The sequence below is a fragment of the Aedes albopictus genome, chromosome 1 (assembly GCF_035046485.1).
Source record: "Aedes albopictus strain Foshan chromosome 1, AalbF5, whole genome shotgun sequence".
Lineage (NCBI taxonomy): Eukaryota > Metazoa > Arthropoda > Insecta > Diptera > Culicidae > Aedes > Aedes albopictus.
In genome coordinates, this window is record NC_085136.1 from 277502311 (window position 1) to 277526159 (window position 23849).

The 23849-nt window shown below is 39.6% G+C and overlaps 1 protein-coding gene across 2 annotated transcripts in view; it reads right to left on the reverse strand.

Moving 5' to 3' along the window:
- The window catches only part of LOC109412593 (fibroblast growth factor receptor homolog 1), a 595864-nt gene that overhangs the window by 349456 nt on the left and 222559 nt on the right, over positions 1 to 23849 (reverse strand). The gene's annotated exons all lie outside the window — the stretch shown is intronic.

Genomic DNA, 23849 nt, shown 5'->3' on the forward strand with positions numbered 1-23849 from the left:
CAAAACTCAAAAACGGATTAACAGATCCACATGACTCTTGCACGGTTCGGTTCATATTCGTGGTGGCTGTGTTTATATGTACAAAAAGTTACGAAAACCAACTTGAAAAGTAACAAAATTGATAAAGTACAGATTTTCCATGAGCTGGGAAGAAAATCAACACGATCGAAATGAAACCAATCTAGAGTGCGTTGCTATTTTGAGCTCAACAGTTGTCAAACCACCGCAAGACGGCAAGACAAAGTTTGCCGGGACAGCTAGTTAATAATAAAAATAAAATGTAAAAATTCTCGGATTTTGTTTCTTGAGGATTCCTGGAAAGAACAAAAAATGTACTTTTGAATGAGCCAAAAGAATCATAAGAGGCCGTGGAACTGAGCATAACAAGCGTGTTCGTGGCAGCATCAGCAAAATACTTCGGGTCCAGAAGGATAAAGAATTACAAAAGGAATTCTTAGAAGCATTCCGGGAGAGGTCCTATGAAGAATTTCTAAGAGAATTTTAAAAGCGTGTATGGAGCAATTTTTGGAAGAATTTCTGGAGATGGAGAGGATGGAGAAGATTGTAGGATTGGATTGAAATTTCCAGTGGTTTTTCGATTATGTCACGCTCAATCATATTCCTGGACAAATCTTATGATGACAATCCTTAGAAAAATTCCATGAAGAATTTATAGAATAATCCCAAGTGGAATCCTTAGAACAATACCAGCAAGAATTTTAAGAAGAATTCCTGAAGAAAATGATATATGTGTCAAGTTTTATCCATTGTTTGATTCTTCTCAACACGCAATAATTTAGATAACGAGCTAAACAATATTCATGCGCTTTTAGTATAATGATTCAATGATATTTAAAATTGTAATGACACATTCCAGCGGAACGGGACACGGTGAGGATCTAACTTTCGTGAACAAATGACGTCTGTAATCAAATATAATGTTCATGACCATATGGTTTAACAGGTTTTATAACAATCTTATTAGATGTAATTCCTGATGCAATACTTGTTCTATGGGGTTTTGGTTCCAATTTACTTTATATAACATGTTACATTTCGTAACGGGACACCATCGCAGAAATCTCCATTTTTCAATTTTCAAACTGAAATGCGTATATCACCTCTGTTATGAGGTTTTGAATAATAGAGTCTTGTAGACATTTCTTCTTTGGATTGATGTGAACAAGATTGCCGAAGTGAGTTTCACTGAGAAATGTATAGTTGAGGAAATATTCTTGATTTAGTTTTGGGAGCGCAGCGTTACGCTCGCGTGAAAACAGTGTTTTGCAAATGGTGTCCCCTTACGGCCAAAGACATTTAGTTGTAGATCAAATGCTTTGCTAGATAGATTGTTGGTGTATTCGGCAATGCTTTTCAGACAGATGGTAGCTGTCCGGCAGGACACATATAGGCTTTCAAACCCGCTCTGGCCCTATGATGGCCATCGGAATGGGCCCTGGGGCACCTGTCTTAAGGGTTATTTAACCTTCATGTATCCGACCCCCGACAACTCATTTTCAAAAATTTGATGCTGCCATTTCGTCAATTTTATCCGATTTTTTTTTGAAGTCGCCCTTAATTTATTGTAAATTGGTGCTAGTTTATTATACTCAATTATACTTAATAATACTGCAATGTCCGGAACCATTCCGACGATATTCCGGATTGTGCTGGGGTCAGGGGGTTGTCAAAATGGCTATAAATGATTATTTCGTGTGTTGTTGTGTTTGAACCATCCATTTTCAGCGAAATTTTTGTTGTGATCAGTGAAACACAACTGCTATAACCAGAATTGAATAAGTTGAGCCATCCGGATCCCCGTAACAGATTCCGCGCGGCCTCTTTGGGGACACTTTTGGTTTTGATCCTAAACATGACGAATGACTGAGTCAGAAAAGATAGACTGAAGTATGTATCAACTAATATGGCCACCCCGGAACATATAGCACAGGTTCCACGGGGGTGTCATCGGGAACATTTCTGGTTTGCAACCAAAACATGCCGAGCGACGTATCAATCCTTATGATTTCGAAAGAATGCGATAGAAAAGATTGACTTAAGTATGTATCAACTGATATAGCCGCTCCGTAACACCTGGAGAAGGTTACGCGGGAGCCTTTAAAACACAAAACACACGAAATAATCACCATTTTTTTTTTTAAGTTCGTAATAAATTCGTTATTACAACAAATTTGCTTCGTAACGGGACAGCTATAAATTGCGGCTATTGCAAAACGTGCTTTTTTCCCCCTCATCTGTAGAGCCATTTTAACCACTGCGTCCATTATTTAGGAATATTGTGGTATGACCCATAGAGTAAGGTGGGGCAAAAGTTCGACCCTAGTTGAAAATTCAACTTTTTTCAAGAAATCGAAGCAGATATAAATAAATGAATACCGTGTGGTGATTCTACCATCCATGAGCTAAAATTTTGCTGAACAAAGTTACGCCAAATGTCTTTTCAATTTTGAGTTTCCACACTTTTTGTATATGTGTGTCTAATTCGAACTCTTGCCCCACCACTGGGGCAAAAGTTCGAATCTAGTGTTTGTGATATTTTGCTAATCACAGCACACTATTTCGACACTTCGGTAATTGGAATGCATAAAACCAATTATTATTTGATGTTGGAACTGGAATACACTTTAAAGTTCGATCTGGATTTTACCCAAATTAGGGTTAAACTTACTTCACCAAAAAATAGTAGTTTTCTGCCAAATTCAGATAAAACAACTTTTTTTTCAACTTTGATCGGATTTTCTCACTAATTCCATCATTTTTAGAGATAATATGTACATTTTGCAGAATTTTAGGGTTTTACCTAAAGTTGCCACATGGCTCGAACTCTTGCCCCACAATTCGAACTTTTGCCCCACTATGTGTAAAATATGATTTCCAAATGTTTTTTGCAAAAAGTTATACATGCTAAAGCATCTTCAAAATATACCTAGTTACGCCCCAAAATAAAATATCGAATTCGATTTCATTACAATTCCATTCCATGGGTCGGAAGGACCATCGCATATTACAATTTTTTGATCCAAAACCAACATTTTGTCATAACTTTTCGAAATATTGATCAATTTTCATAATTTTTGGAGTGAAAGACTCTTTTTCAAGAAGGCTTCGAACAACCTTGACACCTGAAAGATATAATTTGAATTAAGCTCAAAAACTTCAAAAGAAACTTTTGCCCCACTCGAACTTTTGCCCCACTTTACTCTATTTAATTTGGTGCTAATCGATTATCCTGTCACAATTGAGCTGTGATGGACATTGGTTAATATAGCACTCGATCCCAACTAGGCACAACACGTTTTATAAAGTCTATTACCCTGTTAGGATTACTTTACCAAACTTCCAAGGGCCTGCTAATAACCCTTTTCCAAATATTGACAACCTTTGATTGGATAGCTCTCCACAGCTGCAGAGTAAATGTTCAGCGGTTTCGTTTTCACCTTGACAAAAACGACACTCAGATGATTGGATTTTTCCAATCTTGTGTAGATGGTACCTACTGGGGCAGTGACCGGTCATCAGGCCCGTTATTACCCTCAGGTCTCTCTTGTTTAAATTTAATATGGTCCTGGCTTTTGCTGCACTAGGTCTTATAAATCTTTTTGCTTGTCTGGATGTATCCGTGGCATTCCAATTGGTTTCTACCATAGACATTTCCCATATTTTTAGTTTCGTCCTAAGAGTACACTCAGGAACTCCACAGAATGGTTCAGGGCCTACAAAGCTCGATGCTGCACCCTGTCTGGCTAGATTGTCGGCGTTTTCATTTCCCTGAATTCCGCAATGGCCGGGCACCCAGTATAGTGTTACTTCGTTCCTACTGGCCAACTGCTTCAGAGAAAGAATGCATTCCCACACTAACTTGGACTGGCAAGTGAATGCCCTTAGCGCATTTAGAGCAGCTTGACTGTCTGAGAAGATGCAGATTTTTGCAAATCTGTAATTTCTCCTCAGGCAAGTATTAGCACACTCTAATATGGCTTGAATCTCTGCTTGAAACACAGTGGGACTACATCCCATTGGTATAGCTTTACTTATACCTGGGCCAAAAACTCCAGCACCAGTATTTTCCCCCATCTTAGACCCATCAGTATAAAATACAATAGAACCTGGACGTAAGCTTGGCCCACCAGAATCCCAAATATTGCGGCTTGGTTTAACCACATTAAAGGGAACATCATAGTTGGTCTTCGTTATCATCCAATCCTCTATTGTTTTAATATCTGAGTTTAAATTGAAGTCTTTGACGATCTTCAAATGTCCTACTAGATCACCTTCTAGCAGTTTGTTGTGACGCAGAAACTGCAGGGCACTTTTTGCCGCTTGCAGTTGAACAAATTGGTGCAATGGTAACATATTGAGAAGGGCATCTAATGCAACCGATGGTGTGCTTTTCATTGCCCCTGTAATTGATATACATGCAAGTCTTTGAAGCTTGCTTAGCTTCTTTTGAGCGGTTACCTCGATTGTTTTAGGCCACCATACAAGTGAAGCATATGTAACTTTTGGCCGGACTATTGCTGCATAAATCCAGTTTGTCATGTTTGGTCTCAGCCCCCAGGTTTTCCCCAAGGCTTTATTGCAAACCCAAAGGGCATTTTTACCCTTAGTTAATACCTTGTTTAGATGAGAATTCCAATTCAATCTTTTGTCCAAAGTTACACCGAGATGTTTAACTTCTTCCAAGAACTGAATTTGAACTCCATCTAAAGAAGGTTGGGTAAGATGTAATTTCTTCCTTCTAGTAAAAGGAACGATAACAGTTTTAGAAGGGTTTACGCTTAACCCCTCTTTCCTACACCATTTGAGAGTAACATTCAGCGCATGTTGAAGCCGATTTGAAATCGTAGTATCATATTTCCCACGTACCAAAATGGCCACATCATCTGCGTATCCTATCACCTTAAAACCTTGATTTATTAGCTTTTTAAGGAGTTCGTCCACTACCAGAGACCACAGTAAGGGCGATAGTACTCCTCCTTGAGGACAGCCCTTTATAGATCTAACAGATAGCTGCGCACCTCCTAGATCAGTAGAAATTTCCCGATCTTCTAGCATAGATATTATCCATTCAATAATGCGTTTATCCAAGCCCCTTGCTTCCATTGCTGAACGCATGGAGCTGTAGGATGCATTGTCGAATGCTCCCTCAATGTCGAGAAAAGCAACCACGGCTATTTCCTTGGCTTGAAGCGATTTCTCAACTTTGCTAACTAACGACTGTAGCGCCGTTATCGTAGATTTACCCGATTGATAAGCATATTGAAATTTACAAAGAGGCATTTCTACTAAACTTGTTGACTTAATAAAGTCATCCATGATTTTTTCCATAGTCTTTAACAGAACACAAGAAAGGCTTATTGGTCTGAAGGCTTTTGGAGTTGTTTTGTCCCGTTTGCCAGCTTTTGGGATAAACACAACACGAACCTTACGCCACGCCTTAGGTATGTGAGTTAACGTAATACTGGCTCTGAATATTTCGGTTAAGAGAGGACAAAGCGCCTCTTTTCCCTGTTGAAGTAAAGCTAGGAAAATTCCATCTTTCCCGGCAGATTTGAAAGGTTGAAAAGAACTCAGTGCCCATTCGATCCTCGACGGCGTGAAGATTTCACAAGCTTTTTGATAGGCATTGGTCGACCATGCATGTCTTACCTTATCTGAGTCCTGTTCTTCATCCGAACAAGGAATCGACCCTGGGAAGTGAGTTCTCATCATGATTTCCAATGCTTCAGAAGAGTCAACAGTAAAACTGCCATCTTCCTTTTTAAGACTTCCAAGACCATCTGAATGGTCTTTCGAAAGGACTTTATGAAGCCTTGCAGCTGCAAGAGCGTTATTGATGTCTTCACATACCCGTCTCCAATCCTTCCGTTTGGCTAGCCTCAATTCTCTGTTGTATTCTGTAAGGGCTTGTTTATACTGAACCCAATCAGATGTAAATTTTGCTCTATTGAACAACCGTCTAGATTTCCTCCTCAGTTCTGCCAGCTTATCATTCCACCAAGGGACATCCCTGTTGGATGACCTCTGTCGGATTGGGCAGCTAGCATGATATGATGAGATCATTTTATCAATAATCTCATCAGAGGCATTTTCCAACTGTGAAGCAGACAAGATCTGCTCACCCGCATATGAATTTTCATTCATTAAATAGAAGCGATAGAGGTCCCAATTAGTTTTCTTTGGGTTTCTATAGCTTTCAATTAAATTTGATCCGGCTTTATAATCGAACCTGATATGTTTGTGATCTGACAGTGATTCCTCATCAGAAACATGCCAGTTCACGATCTTATCTGATAGCAGATGACTGCAAAGCGTAAGATCTAAAACTTCTTGTCGAATAGCATTAATAAAAGTTGGCGATGCCCCTTTATTGCATATGTCTATATTATTAGACGAAATGTACGATCCCATTGATAAAGTGAAGACCGCATTCCTGACAGTATTTCTATTGCCATTTCGGGTGATACTCATTCTAGTCTGCCTGGTGATAGCGTGGACGTTAGCAACTATAGGACTTTATGGATTAACCCGCGAAGAGCTGAGGACAAAACCTCTCTCCGGATGGAGGCAGTGAGTGACCGGTTGCACACTGAGTGCCATTTAGATTAGCGTGAACCAACATATCTTTTTACCTTTCAGTTTGGCAGTAGTCTCCTTATTTATTGCTCTTTCTTTTTATTACTAACATTACAACTAACTAGTAGAGTGTGTTTTTGGAGGCAAAATGGTTCGGCCGCGAGCGCGTCGTCGTCGTCGTCTATTTCACAGTGCTCATCTTCGTACGGAGCAGTTCAGTGTGTTTTTGGAGGCAAAGTCGAAATGCTGGAGTGTGCGGTGGACGCGTCGTGGATCGAGTCGGTTCCGAATTTTTCGCTTCCCGTCGGCGCTAGTTCCCAATACACTTAAAGTTGATAATACATATTTTCTTTCATTTTTTGCATTTACACAAAAGAGTGAAAAGTGTTGGTTCGGGCTCGCCGGTCGAGAAAAATCCGGGCGCCGACAAGTGAGTCGCGTTCAGTGTATTTCTGTGTGGAATAGACTAAAGGTCTCTGCTCCCTAGTGGAATGGAGACGCGCGATAGAATTTTCTTTTTGGCTAGTTTTTGCGTCGAAAAGTGGTCGGTTGTTAACGGCGGTTTGTGTATATTGATCCATTGTCAAATCATATCACCAACCATAGGTGACTCCCGGACTGACAATGTACTAACTAACCTACTAACAAAAAAAATCCTTCCTGAGACAAACGTGGAGATGCAGCGATTCGCGGTCTTTATAACAACGTTTGTCTTACTAACATTCCCTCCCATCCTCGATGACCGTAAGGACGTGGCCGGCGCCGTTATTGACCCTATTATAGTTGAGAGCTCTCGACCTGTGTACATTGAGAATAGTAAGCTAGTCCTAAGCCCTATTCATTGGTTCCTTGTGCAATTTCGATTGCTCTGGTCAATCACGGAGTAGCAACTACGAATTGTGCGGTCATCTATGCTCATGCTCATTATTAGACGAAATGTAATTCAGGAGATCCTCACCTCTTTTATTAATATCAGTACTGCTCCATATGGTATGATGGGCATTTGCATCACACCCTATAACAAATTGGGCGTTTATTTTTTTGCAATAATTAACAAAATTTACGACCAAAGATGGAGGCATATCATCAACGTCTTCTGGAAAATATGCTGAAGCAATACATACCTCAGTTTTTCCCTGGATTGTTGGGACCTCCATTTTAATCGCAACAATGTCTCTTGTAATAAACTCAGTAATTGGGACAAATTTTGTTCTCCTACTTACTAAAATGGCTGTTCTTGGATTAGATTGACTTTCGTCATACAAGATACTACAATTCTGCGAAGAGCAACCCATTACCCTTCCATTATTTACCCAGGGCTCTTGAATTAATCCCACGTCTAACTGTTCTCTAATAAATCTTCTGCTGAGCACAGCTGAAGCACCCTTCGCGTGGTGAAGATTTATTTGAATAATTTTCATGGTACTCATTTTTTTTTATTTACTATTTTTTATTGATAATTTATTAAACAAAGAACATAATATAATTGGCGGGACACTTTAATCCCTCTGCTGGAGACGATTTTGAATAGACAATTCTGTAGTAGCTCCGCTGGGCTTCCTGGCTTTTGATTTATTAGCATCATGGGCTTTGTTTTGCCCTTGGCTACCTAAATCATCAGCTCTTAGGTTTTTGTAACCAAGGGCATTTTGTTGCCCCTGGCTGTCTAATCCTATAGCACCAGCGGTGTCTACATCTTTTCCAGAACTTCCCGAGTGAACAAAAGAATAATTTTCAGCTCTACTTGTCCCTGGAATGTTATGGCCTTCCAGGACTAGCTCACAATCCATGGACTTTTCGTCCGGGGCAACTGTAGGGATAACTGGCACTATTCTTTTATCAATGGGTTGAGCAGGGCGTTTCTTAGTAATTTGAATCTGCCCATACCTGTAATGCAATACAAATTTCTTCGCACTTAACTTCCGCAAAGAGGAATCGTCTACCGTAAAGCCAAGTTCAAGGTGCTCGCCCTTTACTCGACGGTATAGAACCCTCCATGTATCAGCAAACATATCTTCATTTTGGCTCTCAATGAGAGACAAAATCATGTCGTTACTGTATTTGGCACTCCATGGGAAGAAAGCAACTAGGACTTCAGGACGTGGGATTTTATCCTCGTCCACGACAACCAAATCTGCCCCTTCCCAAAGTACCAGTGACGTAAATTTATCTTTTACCCAATTAGCGGTTTCTTTGCCCTGGCATGTGAGCACTAGGTACCCAGGCCTAAACCTACAGCAAGCAAACTTAGGCTTGAATTGTTCCCGGCGCTGCTGAACAACTTTCAACAGGAGGGCTTCTTGTACCACTTCCTGTTGGTTAGTTGACAGCTCAATCACAGGATAATTCTTGGGCATAATTCCTAGCCTTACCCGGTTAGCAATATCGCTATAAGTAGGAGCAGGGAGGGCCTCTCGTCCCTGCCCATGCATAGTCCTCGAAATGTGTGGAAGCTTAGGGTCTTTAGGGTCCCTTTCATTCTTCCCGACATTTCGAGGCGCTTTGGAATTGTTTACAACTTTTTCATTTACCTGTTGAGATGGGCTTTCAGTAAGCATGTCGTTGGCATCTTGCTCCTCAGAGATTTGACCATCGCATAACTTCTTTGACGCTGGCTTACCTTCGCTACTGTTGGTACGGTCGAGATCAGAATTCCTCACTCTCTTGGGGTGCTAGCTAGAGGCAATTTTGCTTGCTCACGGGCTGCGTTGTAGTCCATCCCGTTTTTCATAAGCTTTTGCAGCCTACGACGCTGCACAACGTGCTTAAAACATATAAAAACCCATTTTAATGAAAAGTTTTCTTTCGGTGTATAAAATATACATTATTATACTACATTAACAAAAAATAGGTGTAATGTTTTCGAACTTTAACATGCAAGCAGGCATATTTGAAAATTATCAATGAAAAATTTCATTTTTTCTTACACATTACTTCACCTAGCTATTTATATACGTTACCAGTCAAATTTTAAGTGAAACAAATGGTTTTCCTAAGATTAAATCTACCCTTTTTCATATGCTGGAAAGTCTGGGGCAGAACAATCACTTAGAAATTTCAGATTTCACTTAGAAGAAAATATTGAACAGACAATTTATGGAATATTTTTTTTGTAGATGTAGATGTTGCTTGATCGGGAGTGTGTAGCTATCCAAAGGTTTATACATAATCTTCTATATCACCTTTTGGTCATGAAAAATTCTTGGAAAAAAAAATCTAGTGGTCACTGGCAAACTCTCTTGCTTCGTCAATATTGACGGCATGGTAAAAATTAGGTCACGCCGCCGCCACCGAAGGAAATATACAGAGGTCTAGTATGAACCTCCAATTCACAGCAATCTAAGATTTATGCAAAGTTCAGATTTCATTACACATTTACTGAAATTGTTCAGATAAAAAGCCCCCATCGGATGCAGATGTACTGTTTTTATCACGTTTGTTTTAAAAGTTTTAGGAAAATTGGGTTGTTTAATGAATAAAATATTGCTATTTTCCATAGCCTAATCGAAAGAGCTCATTTTTCTGAATATTACGTGATTTTTTTTGGATTCCAGTACCTTTGATTTGATGGTCAAATTAACAAAACAGTTTTAATTTTCGTGGATAGAATGACAGTTCCATCGATAAAATGACAGTTCGACCCGAACAAATTTTTTTTCCCCATACAAACTTTAAATGCACTTTAAAAATAGTTCCCGGACTTCAAAAATTTTAAAATTTTGGATTTAGACTAATTTTGGGGCGGAGAATCCGATTATGAAATAATCCGGATACCCCTAAAGAACCCAATTCGGACTGTTGGAGTAAATACTGCTCGTAGGTGGATATGAGTGTTAATTACCCGAGGTTGGGTCCCATTTCATCTGCCAGGCACGTGATTCGACAACCCCATCCATGTAGTAAAGTCTCGTTCCGTGACTCCATTCATTGCACCTGCAGAACTGAGTAGAGTTAGAGGAATTTTCTACAGGTTTACGAAATGCTTCGCCATGTCACTTGGCTATGGCCATGGAACATTAGCTTCGCCTTATTCGAATATTTCAAATTAGTTGGATGACTTCTACTAAAGTGAATGCAACAAAGCTATTATCGAAGGCCCATACGTGCACGACACTGAACAAAACCGAACTGTAACGGCTCCGTTTTTGCCCACTGTGTGGTCACGGGATGCGCCCTGAAATGCAGAAGAAGAAATTCAAAAAAAAATCGTCACGTGTTTGGTGCAATATCCGCGCGCAAATGAGAAGCCGTCTCGCGCACTCGGTGCTCCGCGCCGTACATCTACCAAAACTCGCGCTAAATGTGCGCCATCCAGCTTCCGGTATGGTGCATCTTAAAACTCAAGTGAACGCGGAAAAAATGTGCTGGCTGTCGATCGAGTGGTGGCGATGGCGAGACGTGTTTTTTCCCTCGATAAACGTCCGCTGCCAAGTGTATCTGTGGACTATGGATATATTACTTTCAGCGGGTTTTGATCTGTTTGTGCTGGAAAAATTACGAAGTGTTTTCCATACTTCCATAATCCCACCGCGCGCGCACCGGCTCGACTGTCGGTATCCGGTCGGTTGTTATCTTTAGGAGCAATGTGGACGGAAGAGGGTAGGTTAATGAAAGTTCGAATATATCTTCCGCCGACGTCGTCACCGGTGGTGCACATCCGGATGCTTGTCTAATTTGCGGCATTTTAACAAATATTTTGGTGTATGGGACTTCCTGATGCACTACGTCTACCTATGATTTCTCTTGGAAAAGTCTCCGTATTACTGCTGGATTTGCACGAGGTTAGAATCAGTCGAATTGAAGGTTTGATGGTAAATTTAATCAACTATTTCGTTTGATTTTCAACTTCATCCATCGCAATTCAATGACCATCTAAAAACACCTAAATTGAATTGAATGAAACTTTCGCACTTTAAAGTCCAACTAATTCATTGGAAGTACACCCATAAATGGCTCAATTGCTTTGCACTGACCGATCCAATAGCTCTCCTCGCGCAACTCGCTGTAGTGAACTAACGACAACTTATCAATAAATAGGTATGTATCTACATACGCAACAGCACTCATTCACTATGGCATAAGGTTGCAGAGTCAGTCGTTCACCATCGCGCAATCTACTTGGCTTTCTCCGAGGTTTTGAAGCAAAGGGTCAAGTTAATCAAATTCAATTGTTTGTTTACTGCTTGATTTGAGCAAATGGAGACTCCCATTAGGCTGCACAGCACAGTAGTGCACATTGCGAGACGTGAAGACGAGCAGAGTAGCATAACTACTAACTAACTAACTAGAGCGTTGTTCCTTGCTTGTGAGACAATTTTCTTATGCTGAGCACGACCTCCGGTCCGGACTACGGGTGACTTCCAACCCGGTTCATATGTCTAGTTTGCTTGCGGGTTTATGTAACGACCCCACCGGGGAGCCTTGATCAACCAAAGCGAATCGCCACGCCAGACCTCATCGTGTTTATGTGACGCTTTTTTCAATTGTAGGTAATGGCTGCGGTGTTCATTGAGAAGGACTCCAATTTGATCTGAAAACTCACAGGCAATTGTGAGTGTCTTGTCTTCTAAATTGATAAGCTCCCACCGCACAACGCGTCTATGCGTTGTTGTTGGTTGGGCAACGACCTGATTTGCCAAACCAGAACAATAAAACCTAATCAACGCCGGTTCTGTTTTAACTACTCGCCACCTCGAAGTGGATCGATAAATCTTCTGGCCAGTTTTCACGTTGACAACGATGACTGAATTGCCTGAATTTGATATAGTTTCATTGCGTTCCCCTAAGCTAAGCGGCCACCACATTACAGTCCTGATTAATTGCTACTGATCAACGTCCCGCTTTGGTGGATCGTTTCATTAGAGACTTAATACGAATATGCGTATGTTTAATAGCTACCGCGAGATCCGATCGATTCGTGGAATTCGATAGCTTTTTTATAGGATGATTTTTTTTTATTTCGATGTGACCATCTGTCCTCAGGAGATTCCTGTTCCCCTTGATTGGGACAAACGTGGAATATTTTAAGGCTGGACCAACTGCTGACGATGCTTGGAAATCCAATACAATTTCAACTATCCGAGTGCTTCGGTTGGAACACGAGCAACCTTGGTAGGTTGACACAGTACATACTAGGGTGTCCCAAAATCGCACCGGTCCGGTGTCCGGTTGCACCGGGGTGCTGGTTTTTCGTCGTTCGGAACATGCCCCGATCCGATCCCTTCAGCACTACTACCGACTTTCAGAACAGCCAACTTTGCTACTGTTCAAACCAGCACTCCTGCACTGACTGTGGTCACTCCGCATTCCGTACACGGCCATCCCGTCCTAAAAACACGCGTACGACTCGGCCCCTCAGCCAGCCATTCTGGACTCGATCCTCCACAACAATCATCAGATCTCCGACTTGAACGGGTTTGTAGTCCTTGAACCACTTAGTGCGCTTGGTGATCGTTGGAAGATATTCTTTGATCCACCGAGCCCAGAATCTGTCCAACAGTTGTTTGCACTGGTCTCAGTTACATCTCGCTGTCATCCTCTCACCAATCGACTTTCTGGCCGCCTGGTTGACGCCGCTGGTGCTCAGCATCAGGAAGCAATTCGACATTAGTGCTTCTTGCACCTTAGAGTCGATTGGGAGATACGTCAGTCTCGAATTTACGATGGATTCCGCTTCCACCAGGAGCGTACAAAGGGTCTCATCGTGAGGTTTACCCTCGGTAGCTTTTCACTGACCGGACCATGCGTTCCCAAGATCCCCCTGATATGCGGTGTAGAAGTTGGATTGAAACGCCACTGTGTATCCGTATTAGTGAAGGTACTAGCGAGATTGATGTTGATCTGCTGGATTTCCATCTTCAGGTCACGGTTGGCACCCGCAAAGTTCGTTCCTCTATCGTTAAAGATTTCCCTCGGGGCCCCCTTCCGCGCAACGAAACGCCTTACCGTCATCTTGCAGGACTCCGTTGTGAGGTTGTGCACCACTTCAAGATGCACTGCGAAACAGGTGAATAACGCGACCCAACCTTTCACTGCCTTCACCTCGCTGCGTCCCTGCTTCACCAACATCAACCCGAAGTAGTCCACACCGGGGCCGGGTCACAACGTCCGAGGCCATACAGTCCCGGACATTAAGTCGCGTTTTTTTTGCGAAATAGCGTCCAAAAGTTTGGATGCGTCATAATATCCTATGTGCCTTCTTTCCTTGGACTTCGTGGCGTATCTGCAAGTTCGGACGTTATGCCCCGGAAAAATGCGCCATAAAGTCCTGGGACTTGGATAAATGGATAAATATGAAGAGTGCTGAAAAATCGAGTTTTGCAACGAGTTGCATACAAAATTTTTTGCAAAGACAAAAAAACGGTAGAATTTATTTTACTCAAACAGAACCATCGTGCTTCCCCATGGCTGAATGATAGCGTCCACGTGTTCCATCCTACGATATTTGAATCAAGCAAGCCGTGCTATAACCGTCACAATCGTCACAATATTTCAAGCTCTTACCTTGGAAACTCTGGTTTCCAATCAAACAATCGCATGATTCATAATGCAACCCAAATGAGTTGCATTATGAACCATAATGCAACTGTTTTATTTAGTGAAGAAAAGTAGGCCGTTACGATACCTAAAAGGCAAGTATAAAAATAGATATTATAGGACGAAGTAGCAAAAAATGTCAAATTTGTTCAACTGCTAACTCACTTGTTTTAGTGAATAATTTGAATCTGTTTGCACAAATAGCTAGAGCACAATCCTAGCTTTGTGATGCATATAAAGAAGTTTGTCTAGAAGCGGTTTGGAACGCAGAAAAATGCGAAAATGGGAGAGACAGAAATTTTTGTCGTCGTTGTGCTCGAGTACCGGTGCTCTCGCGCTTGGAAACCGTTTCGAGGAAGAAGGCTGCTGGAAAAAAAATGTTATGACATTTATTTTTCAAACAGTTTGAGTTTGGCTGGGCTTGTGATGTTCGTGTGGAAAAATGGCAAATATACAGCCGGTAACCTTTTTTTTTCAGTACATTTCTCATCCCTGGTGCCAGTGATTCCAAGTTCTTCTGCTATATTCGCTTCCACCAAAGTTTTTGATAAACCATATTCGAGAAAGCGTGCGTTTTGATGGTTTTGCCATTTCCGTATATCGTCACCGAAACAATTGGCTTCTTTAGCGGTGTTGAGATAATTCCATATTCAGAATCTGCATGCAAAACTGAGCCGAAATCCAAATTTTCATGAATTTTGGTGCCCGGGAACCTATTTAAAAATCAGTTTGAAGTTTGTATGGGAGCGATTTGTCGAATCACCCCTCGACGCATTTTGTACTGGGCGGAGCTGTCAAGCAGTTGGCCAGCTGTCAAAAGGTGATTTCGAAAAATCTCTTCAAAAGCAATTTTAGGTACCAAAATGAAGTTCTAAAATTCTGAAAAAAATCATGGTGGTTCAGAAAAAGGTGCTCTTTTGTATAAAATCAAAAAATCAATACATTTTTCCTAATTTAAAAACCCAATTCGGAACAGAACAGCTTGGTGGAAATAACGATGAACGGTAGCCGTGCTTGTTATCTTCGAAGTGTAAGTTGCTCGGAATAATTGTGTATTTCCTGGATGAAAAAGCTTGTGATGACGATCCTCGGAACCATTCTCCCCACAGTTGCTTGCCTTGCCTTGGAACTTTCCGTGAGAGCCAAAACAGTGACGACAGAGAAAAATGCTCTTGTACTAGTTTCCAGCGGTCTGCAAGTTGCATCTTCCGAAAGATGTGGCAATCCTTTATTCTGTGTCCGTCCTTCTTCCAGGCCGCACAAGGTTTCGGCTTGTTCTCCTAAGTCCTGACAATAGAAATACACTAGAACTCCAATGGCGCTGTAGTCACTTTTCTCATTTAATTATTTTAATTATTTTAATTGCAATAACTTACTATTTTTAAGAGGCCATCTTGTAGAGGACCTTTTGTTTTGGTAAACAAACTTAACTTGACACTTCTAGTACCGCTGCTGACGCTGTAAGGGCGTGGCAAACTAGATGTTAGTCACATGAATAGTCGCGACATTGGACTTCTGTGGCTAGTTATTCTACTGTCCTGACGATTGGCGGAAACGCTTTCCACTGCCTTCTCCTCGTCTTCGGGTTCTCCTGGTTACCACAAAGCCCAACTGCTTTGCTGAGAAACGTCACCTTACTGGCGGCTGTCACGATTGTGAATATTGCATATCTCACCAGAACAAGCCCTCCCTAGCCATCTTAGCAAACTACAGTAGAATCACCTGTCAGACGAGACTGCATCACGGACCATCAGGAGTCTAAGTGAATCTTTCTCAGAATTCTAAAGGAATCCTCCTTATGGTCTAGAGAGTCCTTTTCAGGGTCCTAGTGCATACTACTCACGATTCTAGGTCAGTCCATCTCTGGATTCCGATTTTTTTTTTTTTGAGAATCCCTCTCAGGATTCTAGATGAATTTATCTTGATAAGGTGGAGGTGGAGGATTTTGGGGGAATTTCACACAGGATTCTAGTGGTATCCTTCTCAGGATTCTGCGGCTACTCTTCCCAAAATTCGGCTTTCTGGGTAATCCCCGTCAGAATTCTGGGGAAATTTATTTCAAGATTCTGGGGAATTTGTCTCATGGTTCTAGAGAAATGCTTGGGATTCTAGGGCTATTTTTTTTTTTCAAGATTCTAGGGCACTTTCTTTCGGAATTATTAATTCTTCATTTCACCAGATTCTGGGCAGAATTCTCTTGAGAAATTTGGAGAACCCCTTGCATAGATTTTGTGATTCCTCTTAGGGTTCGGAAGAAATCCTTCTCAGCATTCTGCGAGAATCTCAGTAGAATTCTGTTTTCTGTATTTTCAAACATTGGTTTTATTTATAGTTGCTCCCAGAAATTCCTTTCGGAATTCTGGGAGAGTCCCTTTTAGTAGTCAGAGAAAATCCCTGACAAGATTATGGGAAGTTTCTCTTAAGCATTTAAAGTATTCTAAAGGAATCATTATCAGAGTTCTGGGACAATCCCTTTCAGGAGTTTAGGGGAGTCCTTCCAAAGATTCTGGGAGAATGTCTTTCAGGAATCTGCTGTTTTTATTTTATTTTATGTGGGAATAACTCTCGGAATTCCAGAGAATCCTTCTCAAGATGCTGGGGAAGTCCATTCTAGAAGTTTTCGTAATTCCCTCCAAGAAGAATCCTTATCAGATTTTTGGACAAAAGCTTCTTAGGTTTCTGGATATATTTCTCTTAAGAATCTGGAAGAACCCCTCCTATGATCCTTCTCAGGAATCTCTCGTAGAATTCTGAGGAATACCTTTCAGGATTCTGGCAGAATTATTCTCAGCATTCTAGGGGAATTCTGGGAGAATACCTAAAAGGATTCTGAAGGAATTCTTCTCAGGATTCAGGGGGTATCCTATCTCCCAGAATTCTGTGAGAGACGTCTCAGGCTTCTTTGGCAATCCCGCCCAGTATTTCGAAGGTACCTTCCTCAGGATTCTAGAGTAATCCTTTTTAGGATACTAAGCTACCCTTTTCAGGATTCTGTGTCATTTCTTTTAAGTTTCTCGGGGAATTAATCTTAGAATTTCGAAAATCTTTTTTTTTTTTTTTTTGGTGAGAATCTCTCTCAGCATTCTAGATGAATTGAAATTACTCTCAGGATTCTGGGATATTCCATCTTAGGATTCTGAAACATTTTAGAAGAATCGCAAGAGGAAGCCTTTCTTAAGATTCTGAGACAATCTATCAAATGATTCTGGGAGAATTCCTCTCGGGACTCTGTGGAAATCCGTCTCATAGATATGGAGTAATCTATCTCAGGATTCTAGGCAAATCCTTAATAGAATTCAGAGAGAATTCCAACCATGATACCGGAAGAGTCTTGCTTTCTTTACTAGATAATGTCGCTCAGGATTCTGGTGTAATCATTTTCAGCAATCTGAAGAAATCTCTCTCATTATTCAAGAGGAACTCCTTTTAGAGTTCTGGAGAGTTTCTTTAAAGATTCTGGGAGAATTTCTCTCAGCAGTCTACAAGAATTTATCTCAGTACTATACGGGAATACTTTTCTCAGGTTTTTTATTTCGATTCAAAAATAATAAATATCTTTTTTTTTTCAGAATGCACTGTCTCAACGTTATATCTATTTTCGAATCAGAGTCGTGGAATGTTGGATGGGCAATCTCAAATTTGATATTGAATTTATTTAGACATATAACACATACCATAAACTTGAGCCACGTAGCAAACGAATCATTTAATAGTTTTGTAATATTTTATAATATCGAATCGATGTAAAAACAGCAATTCAAAGCATTCGATTAAATCGGTGAATCGATTCTGCTGATCCGATTCGAATCGATTCACAAAAATCGATATCTCAGCCAGATTTGCCCAATGCTAGTTCCTTCTATGATTCCTCCCTAGATTTCTTCTGGCGATGTTTCAGGTATTCCATCCAAAATTTTTTAGGCGATTTCTATGAGGATTCCTCCTGAACCCTTTCAAAAAATCCTTCAAAAATTTCTTCCGTAACCCAATAATTGATTCTTCTCGGGTTTCCTTCGGAAATTCATCCCGGAATTCCTCCGGGATTCCACCTCAGATTCTTTTAATTATTCCATCAGAGATCCTTTCAGGAATTCCTCCCAGGATTTTTTTAGAGAATTCTCCTAGGATTTATTCAAAAACTCCATCCAAAATTCCTTCAGGGATTATTCTCGAGATTCCTCCGTGGATTTCACCCTGGATTTCTACATAAGTTGCTTTTTGGATTCCTCCATGGATTCCTTGAATGATGCGAGATGGACCAGCCTACCCGAGCAGAAGAGAATAACAACAGCATAACAAAATGCGTTATTTTGGCAAAATAACTGCATAATGGAATTAGTAATTTTGTAACGCTCTTCTTACAACCATTGCATTGCTTAGTCCCTAAAATATCGGAATGAAAAGTTTCTTTAATACCGACAAACGACTTACGCGCCACTCCAAAAGGAGGTCGTAGGCGGAGATTATTTCAAGGATGCCCGGCCTGAAACTCCCAATCTGTGGGCGAGTTATTCAAAACGTTTTCCAACCAATATCCGAACTAATTATTCTAAAACAAAAATATCATTCAAAAACCTTTATTTAAAATATTTACAACGTAATTTACTCTCGTGGGAGGTCATATTTATTCTATAGCAAAATTTAAAAAAAAACTATTTATTCGATTCGCGATTTTGAAATTAATTTCATGGATCGGTTCAAAACCTAACTTCTATTACCTTGGTTTTGGTTTATGCCTAATTGAGCTCAATTTCGTTTCGAAACAGTGATCACTGACCTTTTTCTTGAAGACCCTTTACGTTTCAACGCCAAGCAGCTTCCCTCTATGACGAGACGGTCGACAAAGTCAGCATCGGCCTGGGTGGTTGTCCTGGCTATTCGACGAAAGCTTCGTTTGGTGTAACGCGCGCACGACTCTCGGACTCTCTCGCGCCGAGAGGTTAGAATCGGCCGACGTCTCTCACGCCGGTGACGGGAGAGGTTAGTTTCAGCCAGCGGCCGAGCAGAACCAGTTTCGAGCGGATTTTCCTGCGGGCGGTGGGTGGTATGTCGAAAGAGGCGGAGTGTAAGCTTCTCCGGCGCCAAGGAGTGCAGCAGTTAAGCTTTGGCGGTTCGTAAACCACGTGTGTAATCTTCGACACAAGTTTGTACCACACCACAACTTAATAATCCGATTTAACCTTTTCCGCTCTCGAATTAGAGGCAATTGGTGCCCCGACCGGGCTCCCACGTTAATGGGAGAACCTATCAACGTGATTTTGGATCTCATTACACAAGTTAAGCGTGTTTGTAACACAATGAGTCTTACCTGGGCCTTCTTTTCTTCAACCTAATTAATCACTAGTGCCTTTTATAGTATAAGCATTCGAAGTAATATTGCTACTAAAGTGATAAGTAATTAGGTATACAATTTTAATACAACATTTAGGCACTTACTATTCTTTTTCTGTTCTGAAATTCACCATCAAATAATTTCAAATTAAAATTGTTCAAACTTCTTAAACTTTTCCGACACCGAACTATTCAATCCAAGCACTCCAACGAAAGTGATCTGATTTCAAAAATGGCTTTTCCTTTCAGGTCCCGTGACCTTGGATCCACCAATCAAATGTAATTGCGTTGTAAAATTTGCATTGCCTTTGAATGATGCAATCACGGCTTTTTGCGTCGTGGGAAATTAAGATTATGATTTTATCTTTTTCTCGCCTACACATTGGATACGCAATTCGAGCAGTAGGGATGGGAACACTGTTGGAAGGTTCGAGTAGCTTAACTCGTTTATGGCTATTGTTTAATGTTGTATAATTAAAGGCGAATCATATTCGAATTATAGTATTTACAGGTTGTTGTAAAATAATCGTTACAATTTTCATGTTATTAACATAACATATTGAGTTATAAACTTGTCTGTCATAAGCGGCAAAATAACAAGTCACATAACAAAAATTTGTTCCTGAAAAATCAATTTAATAACATGTTTTGTTAGTGGCAATAACAACTTAATAACAGTGAATTTGGGAAATATTTCAATAACAAATTTTGATATTAAAGAGTTATTGATAACATTCCGAAAGCAAAATTAGGGTAAAAACTAACTTTTTTTACTCATTTTTGGGTAATGATTTTAAGTGTGTTATTCTATTTTTAGAAAATAATAGGTCACATAAAAATATCGATTTCATTATAATGACTTACAAACATGGACGGGAATTGAACCTCCAATCCTGCTATCGTAAATTTTCAGTCGCCTTTACCAATGAGGCTATCACAGCACTTGCAGTGAGGGACGATAGAAGCTTTACTGGTTCTACGTATTGCCAGTTTCCCCATTCCCCCATTCTTCATTACACCAACGAACCTAACCTCAATATGACTGACAATTCTCAGGTCATTTTGACAGATGCATCATGAGCATGAAAAGGACGGCAACAAGATCGATAAAGTAGAATATATGATCTGTCTTTTTCGTGCATGTGTGTGGTCTGTCAAAATGACCTGAGAAGTGTCAAACATTTTCATGGCTAGCTCTGTTGGTGTAATGAAGAATTTCATGTTTGCCAGTCGCAGGACAAAAATAGACAGAGATTTGAATGCAAGATCAAACAATGAACCTCTCTCTCTCTTACCAACAGCGCTATCGCGCTGCGCAGACATGCGCACTGAAACACTAATAACAGTGGTGGCATGGCCCGTCGTCGGCTATTTCCAAGGAGTAAAGAGAACGATGAAAAAGTTCTATGTAGTCGACTATTTATGATTGAGCTTCGTCATGGGGTGTATTTTGGCGGCGACAAAGATTCTTTCCGTACGGAGATGATCTTTATTTTATTTTTTGTTTTGTTCGCGTTGTGAGAACGGCGATTATACACGTACCTACCTACGTGAGCGAAGGTAAAAGGAAATTATATCATATGCCGATATGATTACTTCTGCAGATGCTGTTTAGTTTTATTCTGTTTAGGATTATTTTTAGTAATGAAAAAAGATATTTATGACATAATGTCAAACAATATATGATCGAATAATAATAGATCGAAAGGAAAAAGTTATAATAGACAAATGCAATCACCAATTGAACAGAATTGTCTGTATAGTTGACATTTTTATTGATTAGAATTATTTAGTAGGTACCATATTGGCTATCTCCACTCTCACTAACATTCATTACTTCGTAATACATAGTCTGTTCGGTACTTTTTGACGTTATAATTAGAGGTTAGAATAGCAGTACTGTTAAAATGACATACAAATTCAACTAAGTTTACTCAATTTTGAGATAAAAAAAAACTCATTTGCAGATGTATCACTTTTTGAAGCTAAAATTATACTTAACCTATAAGAATTGGAAATCGTAGAAAAGTGATAGGAATTTGGCACCGTAACGGGACTGGGATATTGAAAGAAGGAAATTAATACAAAGATAAACATATCAATAGCTATGATGCTATATTTACCCAAAACTCAAATTATAGCAATGAATAAAATAAAAAATACGGAAGAGTCTGATGAAATTTCTAGATATTGCAATGCCTTTATTTTTTACTTCATAATATGAAACAGCAGACAATAAAATAAAGCAGGTATACTATGTAATGGTTATATCTGCGATAAATTTTCTCCGATTTTGACAATATTGATCTCATTTGATCCAGATTTATTTTTTCCATCAAAAACAAATCCGACTGAACCGATCTGGTCATCGTGAGTTAAGAAAAAACCTGAATTCAGTAACAAATTTTGAAAACGACGTATAATCAATGGTGTAGCATTGATTATACGTCGTTTTCAAAATTTGTTACTGAATTGCCATACACGTGGAATTTTCCATAAACCAGCTGCAATTGGCTTCTTTAGTTGTGTTGAGATAATTCCATATTAACAATCTACATGCCAAACTTAGCCGAAATCCAAATTTTCATGAACTTTGGTACCCGGGAACCTATTTAAAAATCGATTTAAAGTTTGTATGGGAGCGATTTGTCGAATCACCCCTCGTCGCATTTCGTACTGGGCGGAGCTGTCAAGCAGTTGCCCAGCTGTCAAAAGGTGATTTCAAAAAATCTTTTTGTAATTGAATTTAGGTATCAAAATAAAGTTTTAAAAATCTGAAAAAATCATACTGGCTTATAAAAAGGTGCTCTTTCGAATAAAATCAAAAAATCAATATATTATTCTTAATTTAAAAACCCAATTGGTAATTGGTACAAATAAAGTACCTTACCAAGAAAAAAATGTTAAATTTAAATTTATACGTTCAATATGTAGTCCGTCCAAAGTCTTACACCGTACATGAAACCGTTTTTAATTAGATTTTGTTTTAGATTTTATAGAGGCATTTTAAAATCTTCTCCTGTGTGATAGGGATAGGATTTTTCAAAACACCATCGTTCTTCTTCTGCTATGTTCTGCTATGTTCTCGTTTAGATGTATGCAGGGTACTGCGCCACTTGGGCAGTGGCTGGTATTTTGGGTACTTTTCAGCTACAACTCAGTCAATTTCAGAAATTTAGCAAAACCTCGCGCCGCCCAGCAGGGACTTTGTTTTGTACACATTACAGCACCTCCATGTCACGTAATATACCACACCTCTTATCAAATGTGATACCGTAAGCGTACCATACTTTGCGCACCTAGGGCCTAACTTTGCGCACTTTTCAAAAAATCGTTAAACAGTTTTTCTGGTGCATTATGCAAACTTTTTCTCACGGAATACTAGTTAGTGATATGGGGTATGCACTTTATATGCAGTTGCTTTCCCTCAAATGCTGTAAATAACGTTGTAGAATGACGTAGGTTTTGTTTCAAAATTTGTTTTAGTTTAGATAGCAATACCATAAAGTATTTGTGCACTCTCAATAATACAATAATAACTAAACTTGTTCCACAACAGAATGTAATATTGAAATGTTATTTAAGGGCTGCATACCAATTGCTTGGTCATAACAAAATAAGATTGTCCAACAAAACATGTTATGGAAACGTAATGCCTTGATAATTCAATAATAACAAAACAAGACATAAAAACAGGTTTTGTGATTTCGTAGTTATTGATTTGATATTCCCCTCTGCTCGGGAGGGTTGAAAATTTCGTTAATTAAGATGTTTATCTCATTATAATTATAATAATATACATATTGATAATGATATACATTTCTCCATAGAGTAAAAAGCAAACCCGGGCAGAGTTCAAGTACTGACGATCAAAATGTGATATTGGTTTGTTTGAGATAAGAGGTAAAAGTACTGAAAATAATAGCAAAAATTTGTTCTTGAACCATCTAACCAATTGCAAAATATGATATTTGCAGACCAATCAAATAGCTCACTGCTATTGGCTAGATCTTACCAAGAGCTGAATGTGCTATGATGATGATGTTCTAGGAGTAAAATTGAGATATTATTTTTAGTACTTTTATTTCATATCTCAAACTAACAAATATTACTTTTTGTTCTCCATATCAAAATATGCTATTATTGAGCTTTTTTCCTCTGCTCGGGAAGGCAAAAAGGCAAAAGCTCGACCCTAGTTGAAAATACATTTTTTTTTTAAATCGAAGCAGATACAAATAAATGTATACCGTGTGGTGATTCTACCATCCATGAGCTAAAATTTTGCTGAAAAAAGTTACGCCAAATGTCTTTTCAATTTTGAGTTACAACACTTTTTGTATGTGTGTGTCTTATTCGAGCTCTTGCCCCACCACTGAGGCAAAAGT